The following is a 20,691-nucleotide window of genomic DNA, read 5'->3' on the forward strand; positions in this document are numbered from 1 at the left end:
TACTAACTCTTTTGGAAACTGTTGCCCCCATCCCTGTGTGTGAATGCCAATTAACCTTTTAGGTGGATGAGGAGTAATTGATCGAGCGTACTTATGATCTTTAAAGACTTGGCACAAACACTGTAGAGACTCCCAAACGTGTTAAAGAAACTGGGAGGACACATGCAAGATGACGTTATGCTTAATAATGTGAGAATATTGAAGGGCATAGTGTCTGAGTTTGTAATTCAAGAAAGGGAAATATAGGCAAGTGCATACAATTATGCTAGGGCAGGGGTTAAATCAAGTTCAGCTTATCCACTGAAAGCAAATTCCAAGTGCAGTCCTTGATTGCAGCTTTTGGGATTCCTGCCCGAATCCTCTGACTTTTACCCAGTGGAGATCTGTCATTGAACAGTGGATCTACAGTAGGGTTTTCATTGGCGATGTTGGGACATAGTAGACCTGAACCGTTCTTTTATCTACATGTTTCAGAACCTTAGTGTTCGACCACTTTATGGAGCAAAGCAATACTGATTTTGTAAGGACTTCAAATCCATTCGTTTGTTTCTCATTTTATTTAAAGATAACATTGCTCTAGGCTGTACTTACAGTTAGATAAAAAGCTAATTTACTGAGGATCCTGGGCAGGACACAACCAACAAGTACAAGACATATATACATTTATGCAACATCAAGACATATCATATGATTAATAATTATAATAATAATTGCTTACACTTATATAGCGCTTCTCTGGACACACCACTCAAAGCGCTTTACAGGTAATGGGGACTGCCCTCCACCACCACCAATGTGCAGCATAATAGTAAAAATAGTAAAGTGCAGATTAAAATGAGAAAAGTTGGTTGTACAGTAAATATACTTTGCAAATAATGTGTACAAGCACAAGAAAACTTCAGTCTTCCCTTTAAAAAATAAACTAGAGCTAGTAATACTACACAGTATCTAGTATATACAGTATACTGTACAGTATGTTCGCAGTCACATACAGTACCATAAACCCATAACCTTGCTTCTGCTCTGGCACTTAAAAGTAAACTTTGCGGGTCAAAGCACAAGTGTCATTTAGAGAGCTTTTAGAGGCAAACTTTAGCAGTTGATTATATAGATGTCAAGCCACTGATCAAGGTTGCATTGGTCCTATAATTGATGGCCTTGATCTTTTTAAGTTTGATTGCATCTTTCAATCAGCTCAGTTTATAATGTTCTGTTAGTCCAGTTAATAAATGATAAGAGGTGTTACGAGATTAGTGCTGATAAGCAGACCTCTTGTCTTTGGGGTATACAAAGCTTTATGTGCACCATAAAAAAGATGTGATAAAGGTCTCCGCTCTGAACAACTGTATTTTTTTTCATTACATACTGTACACACTTGCTCTTGGTGTAAGGGACTCTGATATTATGTCTTGTGTTGGTTTAAGTGATTAAACAGATAACAGAATCAAGTTGTGGATTCCTGTAAGTGATTTGCAGAGGTTTATTAAAGCATGACAATTTGCTTGGGAAACGTGAAATATGTTATGGTCTTTTATTATGGTCAGTTCTAGTGACCTTAGAGGACTTTAACTGAGAAAGAAACAAAAAGTACAGCACATTTCCATTTTCTCTGCTTAAAAATTGTGTTTGCCAAATCAGTCAAGTTCACAGAGTTTTTGCATTTAGCTGTGCGCTCTAAAGCTCATAAAATAAACTTGACCTGTTATATTGGCTGCATTGGTTGCACAAACGTTTTACCATTAAATGCACTTCAATGAAATAAAAGATGTTTTTTTCTGGCACTGGGGTTTTAACATTTGTTCTGCACATCTTAAAACCAAATTAAAAGAGATCATTAACAGCATACTGTAAGTCCTCTACACATTTTGTGATTTGGTATTCTTTTTTTTTTACTTATGTTAACTTTCATAATAGAGCCACCAGACTCTTATAATTGACTTAAGTCTTTCAGAAGAGTTTCAATGTAAGTAATTAATTTGATATTGCTTGAAAGAGCTCTGTTTAACACATTAACTTCACTGGGCTACAAAGGACTGTGAAGTGAAGTGCTCTCACATCATAATGTTGCCTAAAAACATGAACCTTTGAAAACAGTGATTAACATTGGCTGATGTTGGTAAGAGAGAAAGAAAAGAAAAGCCTGGCAAGAAAGCCTGAGCCAGTCCATGGTTTTGTGATAAGTGGCATTCATGTTTCTGAAGCAGATCAGATCAATAATATATTCACATCTTTATCCTAACTACGTACAGTATATGAACTCGCTCAAGAATAACAGTTTCCACTCTGCTGTTTACTCCATTCATTACTGTTACGTTAAGAGATCCTCTTAGCTGCATCTACTTACCCATTCAATTTAGATTTCCTGAAAAAAGACAGAGTGAGGAATCTTGAGGAATCAGTAGGAATTTCATTAGAACTCATGAAAGGTTACAGATTGACCATCTGGTCCATCACTGATCAAAGGATCTTGTCAGATCTGTTTTCTAGAGAATTTGAGAAAAAAAACAACTTGGCTTCAGTGCTACAGTAAATGCATTTCCACTTAGCTTGCACTTGTGTGCTTGGATCCCAGTTTCACCTTTGGAACTGATGCCCTGGATAGACATTGTGTTTGACTCTGGACATATCAGGTGCTTAAATACAGTACGTGTACGGTACCAAGACTCTTGCAGTCATCTATTTCTGTGACTGAAGAGATTCAGTTTCTTTCAGTTCTTTTTAGATTCAGTTTCATGTTTAACCTTCGAACTGATTCCAGGGCAACCATGTCTTTTTTTATGGAATGCTCTTAAAAATGCAGTGTTTTAACTAAGGCCTTTCAGATGTTTTTTCATAATTTTGTCATAACTTCCCTCAAAATTATTTCTGCATTTTGAACAACATCCTATCAGGCTTAGTTCTCTGTATTGGCTCCTGGCCTTTATGGAGCCTCAAACAGATCATGTTAAGCCCAATGTGACTGGAAGGAAGAAATCTCCTAACAGTGTTGGAACATCACTGAAACCAATGTTTCACTTGCTCACCTCAAGCTGACCAACCCCAGGAAACTGAACTCATTTCTCCTCGCCTCTCTGTGATGCTGCTGCCACTTCTGTTTTATTTTGTGGTGCACACAGTTGATTTTTTGATGGGATATGAAAAGCATTTGAAACTTTATTCCCATCTAAAACCTGCAATGCCATTGCATGGAGCTGAATCTTCTCTGAGGGCTCTGGAAACAAGGGCAGCAGTGTAGCTGCCTTGAGGACAGTGCAGAAGCACTGCGCAGATTATAGGCCCGAGTCAGCAGCGTCAGAAAAAAGGCAGGAGTTGCATTCATTCCCTCACCTATCGCCCAATCACAGTGTGCCTTGGGGATGTTAGTAATTGCTTCTTGTGCAACTTTAATTAGGACTCTGGTGGACTGCTCCTGATCTCCATTAATCGCAGTTTCTCCCTGGTGAAGCCTCTAATGAATAAGTAGGAAGGAGGTCTGAGTAGGACACAACATACTGCAGGCTATTATTAACCCCTTTGGCACGGCTCAGTGTTTAGCTTGTTTTTAAAGATTTGGATGATACCCGCAATAAACTTCCATAGCTACCAATAGTTCTAGTAATAAAAATCATACTTTAAGTGTAATAGGCTGGATAGGCTCACTTTTGAAAGGATTGAGAGAGTTGTGGTGGGCTATAGCTGGGGAGGCAAGGGGGATGCAAGAGAGATACACTACGTGAAAGGAAGTCCTGTGTACGAGACTTTTATATCCATACTGCTGGCAAGCAGAAGTGTGCAAGATTAGGATCTTACCTTTCTGCTGAACTCCTATTATAACTTATGTTATAATTGCATTAGTTAAAGTTATAAATAGTTATACAAATTTCATTCAGGAAAACCTGTGTGAATGAATCTTTTTTCATCTCCAGGATAAAGCGTTATAATTTTCCCTTATTTAAAATAGCTCAGAACAATAGCAGATCTATTAGAGTAGTGAGTAAATAATTCTACTGCTCATGATTCACAGAGTAACACAGAGCACCAATTGGTTTTCTGTACATGAAGAGACACTATGAGGCTCCACCAACCCACAGCAGCCCATCATAATTATTCTACTGAACCATCTTTTTTTAAATGACCACTGAGAAACTTTGAATGTGTTGTTGTTGGGATTATTTTTAGGAAGGTGGAGGTGGGATGCCACTATTCCAAACTATTTTTCTTCTTCTTTTTTTAAACTTCACATAATGCACTCAGTGCTAATTGTTGAAAGAACTTGAGGTTTGATGCAGTACATACCTCTTCAGAGTCTCCAGACTCTCCTGTGGCCCCTGAGGTACTCAGTTAATCTAGCTGGCTCTGCACCTTTACAGAATACTCCCCCCAGTAGAGAGAGCTGGGCAAGAGAGACTGTGGCGCCATGTAGGGTCACCTGGAGGATTCAGACAGCAGCTGAAAAGGGAGGGCTGGCTGTACCTTAGCTTGTATGATTAAGCTGTCAAGGCTTCTATTCATGTGCCAACGAAAGCCTATTGGCCATAAATATTTAAAACGGAGATGTGAAACTGGCTGAGGAATGGAATGCAATCCAGAGTTATTGGGATGCAAAACAAGTATCCAGGGTTCTCCTAAAATCAGACTCGATCTCAGATAATAGACTCTTTCACTTGCCCTCAAGGGTGATTTTTTTCTGCACAGGGTATGTATTGTATATATAAAGAAGGTGTTGCTAGAAGGTCAATTCATAATGCCTCATACTGTATCTGTTACTGTACCTTTTGTCTGTAAACAAGCATAAAGAATAAACCAGCACCTGCAGCAACACTAATCCAAATGGTTTAAGCCTTTCCAGATTATCACACAACCCCTGAATTGCGTAAATAGCATGAAGCAGTTTCTGAAACCTTGGAGACCTCAACTTGATCTAAAATTATAGGTAGATATTAAAATGCTTATCTACTGTATATATCTGTGAGGGGATAAATGAGAGATTATTACTGCAGGGCTTTTAGCATGAGATTTCAAACTTGTGTTTAATAAATGATGAGCATGATAGAAGGTATCGTATTTCTTATTCTGAGAAATGTACAGCTCTAGGGTTATTTTCGTCATTTTGTTTTTGCACGCATACATTAAAGAAAGAGGAGCTCTTTTGAGCTTTAAATATATTTTTTTTAGATTTCCTGGGATCTCCTGTTTTACCCACTTCCATTCTGGTAGTGTTCCAATGTCTGATTACATTTGCAGGTGGAGGCTGCAACTCCTTAATTAGAGCATGGCCTTTCTCATGACATTGTTTTATCCTTTATATTTCTAAATATACCAGCAGCACATACATGGCAATTTAAAGCAACAGTAAATTTCATATTCTAAGAGACTGGTTGATTAATCTTACCTGGTTCTTTAATGAAAGTAAAAAAATAGCCAGTTAATTCAGTACTAAATTAAGTAACATTTTTATTTTTCTAACTAAAAGCTATGTCTTTGCCAGTTTACCACACTGTGTGTCTAAGAAGTGACAATAAGCTGAAATTCCACTACACAATGTATTACGAAAAGCACTAGGTATTGGTTCCATGCCATATTAACCAGCTTCTTTGCAGCGAGCTGACACAAAGTTTATTATCTTTGCATTTCTCATGTAAATTGCATTTGCCTATACAAAGTGGAGGACAAACTCATTCTAAGTGGTATGACCTACAGCAGCTGCATTTAGTACAGGCTGACTCAGAGAGGTGACTGAATTTGTTGGAAGGACATTTTTCATCAAAACAAAATTTTATCAGCACCGCTCAATAAAGACTGAACTATCCATTATTATCAATTATCTCTAATAAAACATAATATTTTTCATAATATAAAACATAATATCTTATAACCATAAGATTGTCCTTTTGTCATCTTATTTTGTGCTCACCTTTTAGATTATCATTAAAAGAAAAACATCTAAATATTATTATTAAAAACTGTTAGCATTACAATTCCAAATGCAACTAAATTCATATCTCAGTAATTTTTCAGAAAACAATATAGCCTGTCTGTTGGAAGAATTCACCTCCACCGTGGACCTTAAGACTTTTATATATTAGTAGATTAACAAAAATACAGTAACTGAAAATAGTAAACTATTAATTTTATTATGAATTTGGCTGATGTTTTTTTTCTACTCGTTTACACATCTGGGCATTTCCCTTAAGCAACCAGAGTAAAGTAACAAGTTACAGCAGTAGTGGCCCAACCAGGATTTAAAATAAACCTGAATCATAAATAAAATGCATATTGTTATTATTGTATTCTGTGTAATTTAATTATGATATTAAGATATTAATTGATAACATCTTTGGGTTGTGTAATAGGAACCTCAATAAATTAAACCAGAGTCTGTAATTTGTGAATAACTAAACTTTGTTACTCTCACCCTCTGCAATAACATGTGAATCTGATTTTTCTTTAAAGAACAGCTAACCTAGTTCTGCAGAGTGACACCGCGCTCTTTATTCAGTGCTGGTGTGCTGCCACAATAGGCTTTTTACAGGACTGGCGGAGACACTGTTGTGAAATATGCATGAGTCATTTCCCCAGTGTAAAGGAAGACAGCAGTTTTGATTTATTTATTTAATTTTATTAAAAAATCTTGCAAAGATTAAAAAACATGGTATTTCTTAGCTTTTCCCAGAGAGTACTTATACTTTACAAACCAGTGAAGTCCTCATGTTGAAATTTTGCATTCCTAACCTCGGGAGACAGAAGAAGCATGACTTTCTAATGAACGGGGTGCGTTTTGGTCTCCTTTGAGGTAGTTGTCTGAGATTCCAGGGAGCTATCTGACAGAATAAACTGAATTTGGTAATTTCTACATTTTACAATCCAGTTAGAATTAAATATTGATACATGATTTTTAAATTCTATTATTGTTCTGTTATATCATTTGGTATTATGTTTATCTTCCCAAGGCTTTTGAGAAGGCTGTAATTTAATTACAGATTCCATGTAAAAGTATAATTAAAATGTAAATACATAGTTATAAACCCACTGTATGAGCCATCATACATTGTCTTAACTGCCCAGGAAATTTGTTGTCTTTCTTTAGTTTTAAATCGCTTATGTACCAGACAGTTCCAAACAGGAGCTGAAGGCCAAGCACTTCACTGAAAAGTGCTCTGCAAGCCTGCAGTATAATTAACGCATGTCTATTCAAAGGGTTGAGGAAATATCATGCAGTGAGTCATTTCTGCATAATACAGTACATACACCTTTGTACAAATAAAAAATAATTTGGTCACTTTCAAAACACATGGCAGATTTTTCACATGCCTAAACATTTTTCTAAATACTGTACATGTATAGAGCATATAAAGTATAGTGCAGCACTAAATACTGTTTATCCTCCTGAAATATAAAGTATAGTACAGGTCATCTTATCAGGGCAGAGTTGTTTGTCACTTGGTAGAGTACAATTCATTGGATAGGATACTTTTTTGCTCAGCTTTTCAAACTGCCAGGCTTTAGTCCTTAATTACAATATTTATGCTCGGTAATTAATTACCCTTTCTTCCTGCTTATCACTGTCTTTGGGAGCCCACTGTTTCTTAGAGTTTTTTAAAAGGCTGAAGGAAGGAATAGATGTGTAAACAGTTTCTAGAAAATTGGCCTAGTTGTTAATTGAAATGTTGCCCTACCGAAGGAAAAAAAAAACAGGTCGTAAAGTAAAGCCTCCAGGGAAGCACGATAAAAAAGTCATTTCTTGTGTGAGTTACTTCCAGCGACCTCTGTCATTACAAGACTTAACCAGTGCCAGGGGATGACTTAATTGGCTCATTTTCTGTCAAAGATGTGCCCAGGCCGGAACTTAATGTACTCCTACACCATCAAATTGAAAGCAGTGGGAGGTGTAATTATAGTATTTTGATTGGCTTACTTAGGAGGTGTTGAAAAATATTAAGACAAAAGAAAGCTACTCGTCTAGGGAATAAACAAGACATTAATTCTAAATACCTTGTTTTTTTTTCCATTCATAGTTCGTGATGTTCTCCCAGCACATTAGCATGTCATTCACTGTGTGGAAAAAAACATCTTTAAATAAAACAAAATTGCTTGAAGACAAACCTTTTCTAATACTACTAATCTTAACACTTGTTATTAATTCAAATGTATTTACAGAGTTTTCAGCCAATAAAGTAGAAAACAACATATGCACCACATGCCTTCATAGTAAACACTATGAGGTTCTGGGGAAATGGGGGGAGTTTTGACCAGTGCTCCAGGTCCAGATTTGCTTTAGGTGCTTCAGAACTTTTGTTTTCCATTTTTTAACCCTCCTCTTGAGTCCAAACAAATGCTCGATAGGTTTGATGTTTCGAGATGGTGATGAGCAATGAAGAATATTTCTTGTGCACAGTTAAACACTTTGCTAATTTGGATGTATTTTTGGATCATTGCTGTGCTGTAATGTCTGTTTTCAGCCAAGCTTGAACTTCCTGATGGAGGAAAATAAGTGTTTGGTCAGATGATCTTGTTACTTGGCATGATTCGCCATATTATGTAGAATATTTAAAGAAAGTCCTCAGTCCTCAAGTCATTCTAACATAGCATAATGTAGTTTGTTCCTATTTTATGGAGAAAATGAACACATGCAGAGGGTACTGTGTATAACCAGGAGAACTCACTTTGTACAACTAACTTTGTACAGATGTAGAGTAGTTCTATTTAGTATGTAAGCCACAGAATTTAGTACAGGATGTACTGAAGTCTATTTAATGATATCAATATTTCAGCATCAGGCAGAGCAAGGGTCTTAACTGAGCGATGTTCCGCAGGTGGAAGAAAGATGCCCTTCTGACATCTCTAATGTGCTTTGAATGATAACACAGTAACGCAGAGATGCAGTTTTATGAAAATGTTTCCAATGTTTTCCATATTTCCTGCATGTACAGTGCATACAAGGTGTACTGCAGTAGTGATTTGTAGGAACATACGATACAGAACAATGCGATGTGGGTGTTTGCAGCACGCAGTGAGAAGAACTAATTTTATAAAGGAACAAGTAATAGGTTTATTCCATGCTGAAAAAGAAGAAAGAAAACACAACGTTTCGGCCGTGGAGCCTTCTTCAGGTGTCACACCTGAAGAAGGCTCCACGGACGAAACATTGTGTTTTCTTTCTTCTTTTTTTCAGCACGGAATAAACCTATTACTTGTTCCTTTGCAGCCTACACATGCTGACGCAGCTACCCACCTGAACTAATTTTATAAAGGCCTGACTCTTGAGTTGTGTAGAGAAATGGCAAGTGAGTACCATGCAACAGTTTATTGGTTGTTCCACATGGAAGTTCGATGTTTGTCATGGAGTCAAGGTCAGGGTAAATTGGTAAATTCCAATTTACCAGTTCCCATTATCTCACCGTCCGCATGACACAGCCCGGCTCACACTGTTCCTCACAGCTCCATACAGCAAGCCATCAGATATCATCTCTGGTCGGAGTGAGCTAGACCTAGGACTTCAAGGGTTGAGGGCAGCCATTTACATTCCAGAGCAGTATTGCGTTAATATTGGATGATAAAAAAACTGGAATTCAGTGGGCATTGACTGGAGGAAATTAAAAGAAAAAAAACATTTTCACAAATATATGAAAGCAAATGAACAAATTATAGTTGTAGAACAGTGAAAAAGGGTTCTTCTGGCAATATAGTACTGTATGATTATTTTCCCTTAGTGGGAATAGTACTACAGTATGTTTCTTTTGATTTTTCAGTACCAACAATACTGCAAGACATGGACTAGTACCTCCTGGATACTTCAACTAATGGCATAGTGTTGGGAGCAAATGTAAGCGTCTGGAGTTGTCAAAGAGGGCTATTAAGGTGATGAGTCCATTGGCTGCAACTTATGTGGATGAAATTGAATTTTCATCACTCATGGTAATTAAATCAAAACAAATATTGTGAAAGTCCCAGACTAGTCACATGTGTGGCCTTTGTTTGAAGCAATATCATCTGTACATTTTTTATGTATTCTTTGTACCAGGTTGCAAATGTTGTCTTGTGGGAATCTTTCCCTTTACTCAAGTAGAATCTAGATATACTGTAGATGTACCTGTTCACTGGTCTCTGAACCGTAGAAGTCTAATGTGGTTTGTCTGGATAATAGGATATCCTCGTCATACTTGTTGTATTCTAACCTAATGATTGCAAGAAAGCTTTTGTAACATGAGCAGAATGAGGACGTGTGCAGATGAGCCTGCAGGAGTAGCAACTTGTGGTGTCTCAGGACTTGATCAAAGTAGCTGCTTGCAAGCAGGCTGCCGTTGAAGACTGAGTTGAGTAGGAACTGCACAATGCTGCCCAGACCATCACACTTCGACATCACGCAATATCAGCTGGTGTATTGTAAATGCAAATTAATATATTTGACATGTGCGCACCACATTCCCACAAAAAACAAAAATCATTGATTCATCATTAAACACAATTTAGTTCCAAAGCTAGTGGAGCCACTGAGAAGTGGTGTAATAGTTATTTTCTGTTTTTTTTTTCTTGTCTAAACCACCTTATCACCTGTGCCTGATCAACTCTTTCACAAATAAGGTTATGTAGCAATTATGCAGTCACTCATGTGTATCAGGGAGAGCCTTGAAAGATCAATTAATCAAATTATATAATAATGATGCAAAATCTGTAGGTTATTCTTTTGATGTTCTGGTAATAAAGGTAAACACACACTCACATTAGTGCCATTTTCCCAGAAGCCAGTTGACCTACCAGTACTGTATGTCTTTGGACTGTGGGAGGAAACCGGAACACCAGGAAAAAAACTGACGTGAACACAAGGAGAATATACAAACTTAACACAGAGAGCACCCCGCGTAAAGAATTGAACCCAAGACCCCAGTGCTGTGAGGCAACAATGCTAACCACTGTGCCACTGTGCCATCCTGAAGGAATCCTTATTTTCTGATGATTTTAGTTGGTTTGAGTCATGAGTCGTTGTTGGGATATTTTGAATGGGCTTTCTCAGCCAGAGAAGTTTACTGCTTTATGCAGTGACTGGTTAGCTAATTTCCTCTACTTTCCTGTACAGGAAAAAATAACCTTAAAAACCTTCATTTACAAGTATGTTTCCGACGCCAAATGCCTACCATATCTCTTACTGTGAAAACACGCAAGACTGGGAAGTCCACCTGCCAGGAAAAGCTCTTTATGTATAACTTCCACTTTTGCTTCCTCCCTTCTCCTTGCATTGGAAAAGTCCATCTCTGCTGACAGGTTCTGTATTTCTAGCCCCGGCTATTTTCCCTTTTTCCTGTCTCCAAAGCTTCAAGAAAATGTTGATCAGTGATACGTGAATGATGAATGTGTCCCTTCTGAAATTTGCAATCAGATTTCATGCCTTTCTTTTTTCAACAAAGAACCCCTCCTTCCCCTGTGGTCTCAGCCTTTCAATCTGATGAAGGATTACAATAGAGATGCGCTTGCACGCATAGAGTCAGCCCCACTTTAAAAGACAGCTATCAGCAAACATTTAGTCTGATCTGAGAGCTTTCTGAATCTGCAGCTGGCGGTACTTGATTAAGACTTAAATCTGGATGCCCTGAGTGACCAGGGAGGATGAGAATGACAGGAACTTTTGTTACTGAGCACATACCAAGCATCTCCGAGACACGTAGTGCTTCTATTGTTTTTTTTATGAAAACTTTGAAGGGCAGTGTAGTTCAAGTAAAACATCCATCCACCAGAACTGTAAATTACAGCAGCTGCCAATGATCCCTTCTGGGGGTAATGCTCCCAGCGTCAGCCACACATGCACTGACACAGATACAGCTATTATCGATGAAAGGAGTGGAATTAGATTTGAATTCATTAAGATAAAGACGGTCCCTTCATGGAATTTAAAGCAAGATGCTCTGTTGAATCCCACATGCATTTAATAGTACGAATGTAAACCATGATTGAATGGCTCTCACAGCAAATGCGTCCTATATAAATGTTTCTTGTAAACATTCCTGACAGGGTGAACATATGAAATAGTTTAGCCCCTTCACAACTGCAGCCAGTCGGTCCTTTTTTTTCACTTCTCTCCCGCTTGCTCTGTGATATCAATATAGATTTTGCTGTGCCTTGGAGATAGATGAAGAAACATGCAGGTGGATGCTCTTTATACAGCTGGATTACTTGTTCTCTTTTTGTTGAAAAGTACAAAAAAAAGATCGGTTTGCTGAATTCTAGGGTGTTGAGCAGTAATAGATTATATGACTATATCACTTGCCTGAGGTGAAAGACTTTGTATTCGATCTACAAGCCGAAACCGCACATCTCCAGCCTCTCTCACCTCTTGCCTGTGCCACTGGATTAATTGATTCCTGCTTCTGTCTTGGGGCAGGTCATTCTATTACTTCGCCATTCATTTTCAGTAATCACACGTTAACCAGTACAGACTGCAGGTAAATTGATTTCATTTTTGGACGTCAAGGGCTGGTGTTTGGGAAGAGCAGACCCTTTGGGACAGCAGAAAAGGCAAGGCAAAGAAAGACAATGTTGTTAAGCACATGAATTCATTTTGCGAGACCGAACAAAGAAAGAAACAACAATTGCACTGCAAGCCATGTTGGCTATAGACTTTACTGGTTGGTGAATGTCTTTGAGACATATGAATGGTGTAATTTTGCAAAGGTGAAATCAGTGGTGCAGATAAGAGGAACGTGGATGTACAGTAGTATACCCTCTTTTAGAGTATAAATCAGTTTACGGGGGGAATAAATGTTTTGTTTTGCCCTTGTTGGCAATCAGTAACGTTCTGCTTATTCAGAGCTGACTGATTCCTGTCCTTCCTGTACTGTATATTTTCCTTCTATTTATTATGTTGTGCCAAACTAACTCAGAAGGCCTGCAGCCCATATTTTGCTGTTATTAATATTCAGCATCTCTACAGGATGCATCTTTACATCTGCATATCAGATTCAAGTGAAAAAGCACAGTGAGAAGTGCTTAAAATGCTTCTTGTCATAGAATCTTGTACAGCTGCTCTGCAGCTCTTGCTGTCCCTTATTATGCAGAAATACTCCCCTAACTCATATTAAAAAGCAGCAGTACATAGGCCTAACTGAAGAGGTGGCGACAAAGAAATACATGAACAAATTTGTCATACTGGTGAATTGAGGGTTCTAGATCTCCTTAATATTCCTATATGTCTTATGCCATTTTCAGTAAAGGAGAAACTCATTTATTGCCTCCCTTACCCTTCAAGAGCAGATTCTGCACTACATGTCATCCTGCTGTGCCATTTTCTGTGTCACATTGAGACGCACATTCAGGATATACAGTATACAATATAGTACCCTCATTTCAGCATAAATCGTACATTGTAAATTCCTGCTTTCGCATATTCATATTTGAAATTACTCTCTTTAGCTTACACATGACTTAACAACCAGCCCCAAGGAGAGCCTCACAACACACATTGTGCTTCTCATCATAATGTCTTGCTTTTACTCAAACGCAGTACTGCATCATTCCAACCCATCCTGCTGTGCTGTCTTCTAGAAGCCCTTGGCCATTCCCTCAGTTCATTATAATGAATAATATCTCCATCAATATGCATATAAGAGTATTAGCAGCAATTGAGTGGCTTTTGTCAGTTCACAGCTCAGCAACCATGTAACACACATTTCATTGCCAAGACTCTTTAACCTCAATAGGGAGACCTTTCTTAACAGTACTGCAGAATAGCTACCAGCATATGGAGAGTTCATCCACTGCAAGGTAATTCTGCTTTAACTCCCAAGACATCCTGCCTTCAGGTGGCACTGATATTTTGGTATATGAATATATTTCACAGGCAAACAGAAAGTTTAATATCTTTATTACTATTAGCCTGTCAGTGGGGAGGGGTTTCTACAGCAACACAGTGTTATGATAAAACTAATGATGTTAAATACAATCATTATCATCAACGACTGAGACATTTTCTTCAAAGAATCCTTATTGCTCTTCACAATATTGCAGCAGCGTATAGAATATTCTTATTTTATTGTTCTCTAGCCAGCTCATTCAAAAATTGCAGAAACCATCTGCTGGGAAGAAAGTTCAAAAGGGAAACTCTGGACAGCACTAAAAGCAATTAGCTGCCTGTACTGTGTTGCTAAAGATGTTTTTAAGTGCATATGTAGTACTCAGAAGAAGCTGATGATCTATTTTCTAATGCTAATTTCAGATACTTTGGGTGAAGTGAGGAAGGAACAAATATATGGTATGTAAGGGAGAGCCTTCTTAACATCACATTTAAGTGCAATGCAAAAAAATAACAATGATTTCAGTACCAGAGAGATTTAAGGGAGAGTGTCAGCCAGTGCAGGCTGTTTAACAGATTCCTGTTCATGTGTTTCTGGTCTTGGTATAATATTTTGTACTTTCCTTTCCTCTGGATATGTGGTATTTTGTATTCTGTTCTCTGGCATCAGTGATGTAATATTGTTGGCATTTTTCAGTTTACCATGCACAGTCTCTCAAAGATTGGTATTATCCCTGCTAAGAAAACCAAAATGATAGAGCTGAATGGACCAGTTATTTATGAGAATTTGACATTCATTGCATGCTCATTGCATTACACAATGTTAGACCCCTACCTACTATTAAGTTAGATTTACATATTGTAGACCTGTCTGCTGGCTGCATTCAGGAGTAGAGGTAATGGTGAATGATTTTGAAAGAGTTATCCCAATTGTCCTGTTAGTGGCACCCCTAGCACTGAGATCAGGGACCCTTCAGGAAAAGCAGAGTATAGTCAGTGGTGTATATACAGTACAATACGCCCACCGGCAACAGATCATGTGAGTAGAGGGGATTACTGCTAGTCAGGGTGTGTTGACTAGACCCTGGCAATCCACAGTAAAAGCTGATACTCATAATGGGACCATACGGGAAAATCTCATGGACACCATCCGTGTCAATGATGGCATGGGCATGATGCATATTCTGGTGGACACTGCAGTTTAGAATCCTTTCAGGTTTGTTCTATTGTTAAACATGCAAATACGTTTCATTGAATTTCATTGTGCAGGACCACTGTGGGCAGCATGGTGGCGCAGTGGTTAGTATTGCTGCCTCACAACTCTGGACTGGCTTTAATTTCTGGGGTGCTGCAGTATCTGCATGGAATTGTATGTTCTCTCCATACTTTTGTGGGTTTCCTCCCATACTTTAAAGACACACTGGTACATTAACTGGTTTCTGGGAAGATAGGCCATGATGTGAGTATATGTGTCTATGTGTTCTGTGTTGGACAGGTGTTCCTGTCCAGGATGTACCCTGCTTTATGCCTGTTGCTTGCTGGCATAGGGTTCAGCTGTCCCATGACTCTGTATTAGAAAAAGCGATAAGAAAATGGATGAACATACCTTGTTTCAGTTTGTTCCACTCCACAGCCTGTTAATAGGACTGCGTGAAATATTATTTTGTGGAAGGAAGGTGAATTATGTAAAGGTTAAATATTAGTCAGTTCTGACACCAGATTGAGAACAAGCAAATAAATAAAATCACAAAACACCCCCACAAGTCAGGGAATATCAAGCTTGGCCATGTGGCTGTTTTAATGTTCCATTAACATTTTGGTGATTGATACATAACCTTACAAAAGAAGGATTTATTAAACTTCAAGCACCCAAGACACAAAACCAACAAACTAATATTAATAGAGAAGTTTTTACTGTTGACTCAGGATAGAGTGAGTGCCAGAACCAAAAATTTGCCACCAGCCACCGGCCATTACTCACTCTGACAAACACCAATACACTTAGAAGTAAACACAAATCTTTACCTGGGAAAGTAAGACCGTTTTAATAAAATAAGTAATCCTCCGGGGGTACGTCCAGACTCTGAACCGAAGCTAAAAGCAAACAGCCATTAGTCTGTATACAAAACAGCATCCAATGGAATAAATAAAACAATTTGAAACATTTCCTCAATTGTGGAAAAGTGCATCTCCTGCCCTAAATTAAAGCTGAGTCCTTTTAGTGACTTGAGTGTCCCTTTATAAATTTAAAGAGTGAAGATTGCACTGCAAGTATTTGCTGTGGTATCGCTATCATTGTCACTGCTATTCTCTCCTCTGCTTTGTGCTTTACAGTTTAAGTGCAGTGTTTTGGCCACTAGAGCTTGGTTGTTCTAAACTTCTGGTGTCTCCACTCATTTGGTTAAAAGTAAGCAGCCAGGTTTAATCATATCTGCTTTTGTATCATTCTCATTCCTTTAAATATTTTCTTAGTTCATCATTTCAATCAATACATTGATATTTCATAAAGCATCTTTTAACAAGGTGAACACCATTTCAAAGCATTTTACCCCATAGCAGCAGGGCTATTATAATTAGTATTTTCAGTATTTTCAGCCATTTGTAGTAAAACAACCAATGGCAAATGATGTTGTCATCTTAAGGAAAAAACATGTTGCAGTTTATCATACAGGACAGTTGTGAAAGAGGTGTTAACAACATTTTCAATTACCATTTTGAATTACTTTTTGGGGGTACTGTAATCATTGGGTGATCACTGGGAAACTCTAAAGTTTGGATAAGGAGGCTTTCTTGTGAATAGATCACAGATTGTTAATTGTATAATTGTAATGGGATCTGTGAACTTGAACTCGGAATTCATATGTACGAAGGGTTTGTTGGCCTTTCACTGGGTGTTGGTAGAAAAGAGTATGCAAACCAAAAAATGATGGCAGCCACAGCACAAGTCATTTTAGAAATTGTGTTGCATTGGGATTATGTCTAAACAGTGTAGTTCTCTTTGTGTCTTTGTCTTAGAATCTAAGTTTCTTTGTTTTAGTGTATGGATGAGCAAAAATTAATCTGGGTCCTTGAATTATTGACCAGTTTTAAAAAGACACACTTAATTGCACATATTAGTAAAAATGATACATCCATCCACCTAAATCAAGGACAGGGTCATGGGGGAGCTGGAGCCTATCCCAGCAAACAACAGGTACAAGACAGGATATACCCTGGTCAGTCTATCACAAGACACACACAAAAACAAACACACACTCAAACCAGAGCCAGTTTTCCCAGAAGACAATAAACCTACCAGGAGGTCTTTAGACTGTGACAGGAACCGAATCTCCCAGAGGAAACCCACATGAACACGAGGAGAACGTACAAGCTCCACACAGATAGCACATCAGGTACTGAACCCATATCCCTAGTGCAGCGGGCAGCAATGCTCCCCACTGCACTACCCTGCTGTCCTATATATGTTTGTTGAATTTTATATTTATGATAGTTTTCTGATTCATTTGCCAACTGCTTAGTATGAAAAAGCTGCCAACCTTGTGTATTAAAAATACATCCACCCACCTACCTACCTGTCAAACTGGTCAACATAAAGCCATGTAGTTAGCAGATGCCAAGAAGAACTGAATAACAAAAATGTTGCCAACACGAGGTGTACAATATCTTTATTTATATTGTCTTTTTTGGCAGATTGCTACACTCTATCTAAATTAAAACTATTTTAAACAGGTAGTTTAGTATGGTTTCACCTTAGTCCAGGTGATACCATTGTAAACCAACTCCAGTCTTTTTAAATGTTAATTTTTCCCTTTTCCTGACTTTGGAATCCTGCATAATGAAGAAACTGAGGCTTCACAATTTTGGTGATAGTGGAATGGTGGCCTGTACTATAGCCTCAGAGCAACAAAGCCCTGAGTTTGGTTTCTAACTCGGGCACCTTTATTTACAGGATTTGCATACTTTCCCTGTGCTCACTGGATTTTTTCATGGTCATCCAAATTACTTCCAAAAATGTGCAGGGAATCTTGATTGTCTGTATGCTTTGAGGTTCAAGACGCTCTTAGATGATTTGTCGTCATTCATGGCACTCTGTGCTCTGACTTCAGCTGCAGTCAAGGCTGTGACATGCCGAGATACAAGAAACATGGGAAACGTCTTAAATCAATGGTACCAACATCTGTGTTCCATCTTAAACAGGCAACACAACTGCTTAACACTGAATTTATCACCATCCACCTTCAGCATTGTTGGGTTGTTCAAGTCATCTAGGCTCCCAGTCTCTCAAAGAAAGCTCTCTCTTCCAAGCTTAGCCTTGCCAAGTGCAGTAAACAACCAGATATCTCCTAAGATAATTGCTCAACCTGCCACAGACTGTGAGGATCCCATAATTGTTCTTCCCAGTCATCTTCAGGTTCACAGAGGATAATCATCCACATCTGCGTGATACAGTACATCTGCTAGTGAACGAGTGACAGAAAAAGAAGTAGCACAACATTGTCAGGTATGCACACACCTTCAGATGCCCACATCCGTTTGAATAAAATAAACATAAATCAGTGTTAGTTTAAGGTGCTTTATTTTGCTCTCAGTGATAGCAAGCTCCATTGCAGCTACAATACTGTCATGTGAATCAGATAAAAATGCTGTATGCAGCTTCTCACTAGGTGAGGCTAGCTTTGAACTGCACTGTGCTCACCAGAGAAACTCACATCCTGTGTACCAAAGGAATTACCTCCTGTCTCGAAGGCATCTGTGTTATTGTGAGTACAGGGGGAGTGATATCACTGAAATAATCTCATTTTGCATACTGTGAGTCCATTGCATTGTTGAATTTACTTCCTCCAAATAATCTGAGTCACAGCTCTAATTCGGTGTGTGTAGTTTGTCTCAGTCAGAATCTGATTGTTGTCTGTCAGACATCTACTATCCCCAAGTCATACAACTCCCATGAGCAACAAATTGTCCAGCCTCAATTATGCTGGGAGTGAAGTCACAATTGCGCTGTCATTTAAAGTATTGGGATAGGGGGTGGCCAGTTCTGGTTCTGGAGAACCATACTACAGCCTGATTTCCCTTGCATCATCATGTTTCTTAGCACTTTGAACAATTTAGTTTTGACCACCGAAGCAAGTGATTTGTTCGATTAAGTACTTTAGAGATCATTTGAAACAAAAACACCAACATCCTGCAGCTCTCAAGAGTCACAGTTGGCCAATACTGACTTAATTGAAGCAGTTAACTTACAAAATTGATCGAATCTCACTTATATCCAAGTCCTCACACTATTGATTTAAAGAGTGACCTACTGGACCTGCTGAATTGGGGCTGTCCAGGGCCAGTGTTGGCCAGTCACACACTAGGAAACCTTTTTCAGTATACTATAGTACAAGAATATATAGTTCAAGAAGGTAGCTGCGTCAGCATACGTAGGCTGTAAAGGAACAAGTAAAGGTTTATTTTATGCTGAAAAGAGAAGGAAAGAAACACAACATTTTGGCTGTGGAGCCGAAGACACCTGAAGAAGGTTTCACAGCTGAAACATTGTGTTTCTTTCCTTTTTTTTCAGTATGGAATAAACATTTACATAGTATAATATACTTGTGGATCACCTAGAATATATGCTAGGTTATTTTTTGCAGACAGAAGAAGTGGAGAATGTTTTTCACTTCAGCAAACAGTGTGAATATTTTTTGGAAAATGTTGATTATTACATCCTGGTTTGAACTCAAAGTGTAAGCTAATTCCATTTGTCACCTCAGAAACTTCAACCATAACTTATGATCCATAGAACTGCAAGACCTCTCAAAGACACTGTCATTAACAGGTGGGTATCTCTGTCTTTTGTAATGACCTGAATACAGCAGATTTTGTCAAAGTCATACACGATATCCGCCAATTCTCGATGTGACATAGTATTCCTACGTTATTGAACAATATTCTTTTTTATTCGACAGAGGAAATTGAGCTGCTTTAAACGAGGACTGTGACAAATGAATCTTTTGCCTCCTGCTGTATCATAAAGAATGTAGGCCATCCAAAGTTTCTTAAGTTTTTAAAGGTGCATTGCTAATAATACCTAGTATGAGTAAGTTAGTGAAAGACCATTTTTATGACTGTTTTTCAACTGTGGAGGTTATTAAGTTATGCCATTTAGATTCATCATATAGTAGATTGTTGTACTGGAGATGCATTATGAAAAGCTGGCATATTAGAGACCTGTGGACTACTAAACTGTGGACATCTGCCTTAAAATTAGTTTTGTTTGTTGGATAGAGTTTTTTATATTCTCTCTAGTCTTAGCTTCAGGAGTACCATTATGCAAAATGAATGTATAGCTCTAAACTAGCTTTGTTTTCCACACATGGTGCATTTGTTCACAAAAAGAGTTTACAAGCAACCTGTGCGGTTTGTAATATGAATAACGCAGGTCTAACCTTTGGCTCTTTGGGGAAGTTGCATGAAGAGCTAATATGAGATTTTTTACACATTTCTCACTCTTCAAATTGCACAGCCTAACCTGATAGGTCATCATGTACAGTGTATGGTGTTTGTCCTCATACCTTTTTTTTTTACTTGTTTTGTTATGTGTCATTTTTATCTTCTGCATTTTTAATCTTCTTTGATCAGCAAGTTGCATTTTGTAGGATGCTAATTTTATATATACCATATATATCTTATTTATTTATTCTGTTCATATTAAAAAAAATCTTTTTCTACAAAAAACCTCTACAGTAGGAGGTACAGTATATTTCTATTGTCAAGATACCAGTATGGGCTGTATACCTATGATTTATTTAGTTTGGGCTTTACAAAATCAGCAGAGTTAGCATAACAGAATAGCTTACGCCCTTTACTTCTAAATTATTATTGTTGTTATTTGTATACCTCTTGATCTAGGGGGCAGGGTAGTGAAGTGGGTAAGTCTCTGGACT

At 38.1% G+C, this 20,691-nt stretch overlaps 1 protein-coding gene across 1 annotated transcript in view; it reads left to right on the forward strand.

The window, feature by feature from the left end:
- The window catches only part of epha6 (eph receptor A6), a 294,006-nt gene that overhangs the window by 37,494 nt on the left and 235,821 nt on the right, over positions 1-20,691 (forward strand). The window lies entirely within an intron of this gene.

The sequence above is a fragment of the Lepisosteus platostomus genome, chromosome 2, assembly GCF_059453375.1.
Source record: "Lepisosteus platostomus isolate fLepPlt1 chromosome 2, fLepPlt1.hap1, whole genome shotgun sequence".
NCBI classification, from domain to species: domain Eukaryota; kingdom Metazoa; phylum Chordata; class Actinopteri; order Semionotiformes; family Lepisosteidae; genus Lepisosteus; species Lepisosteus platostomus.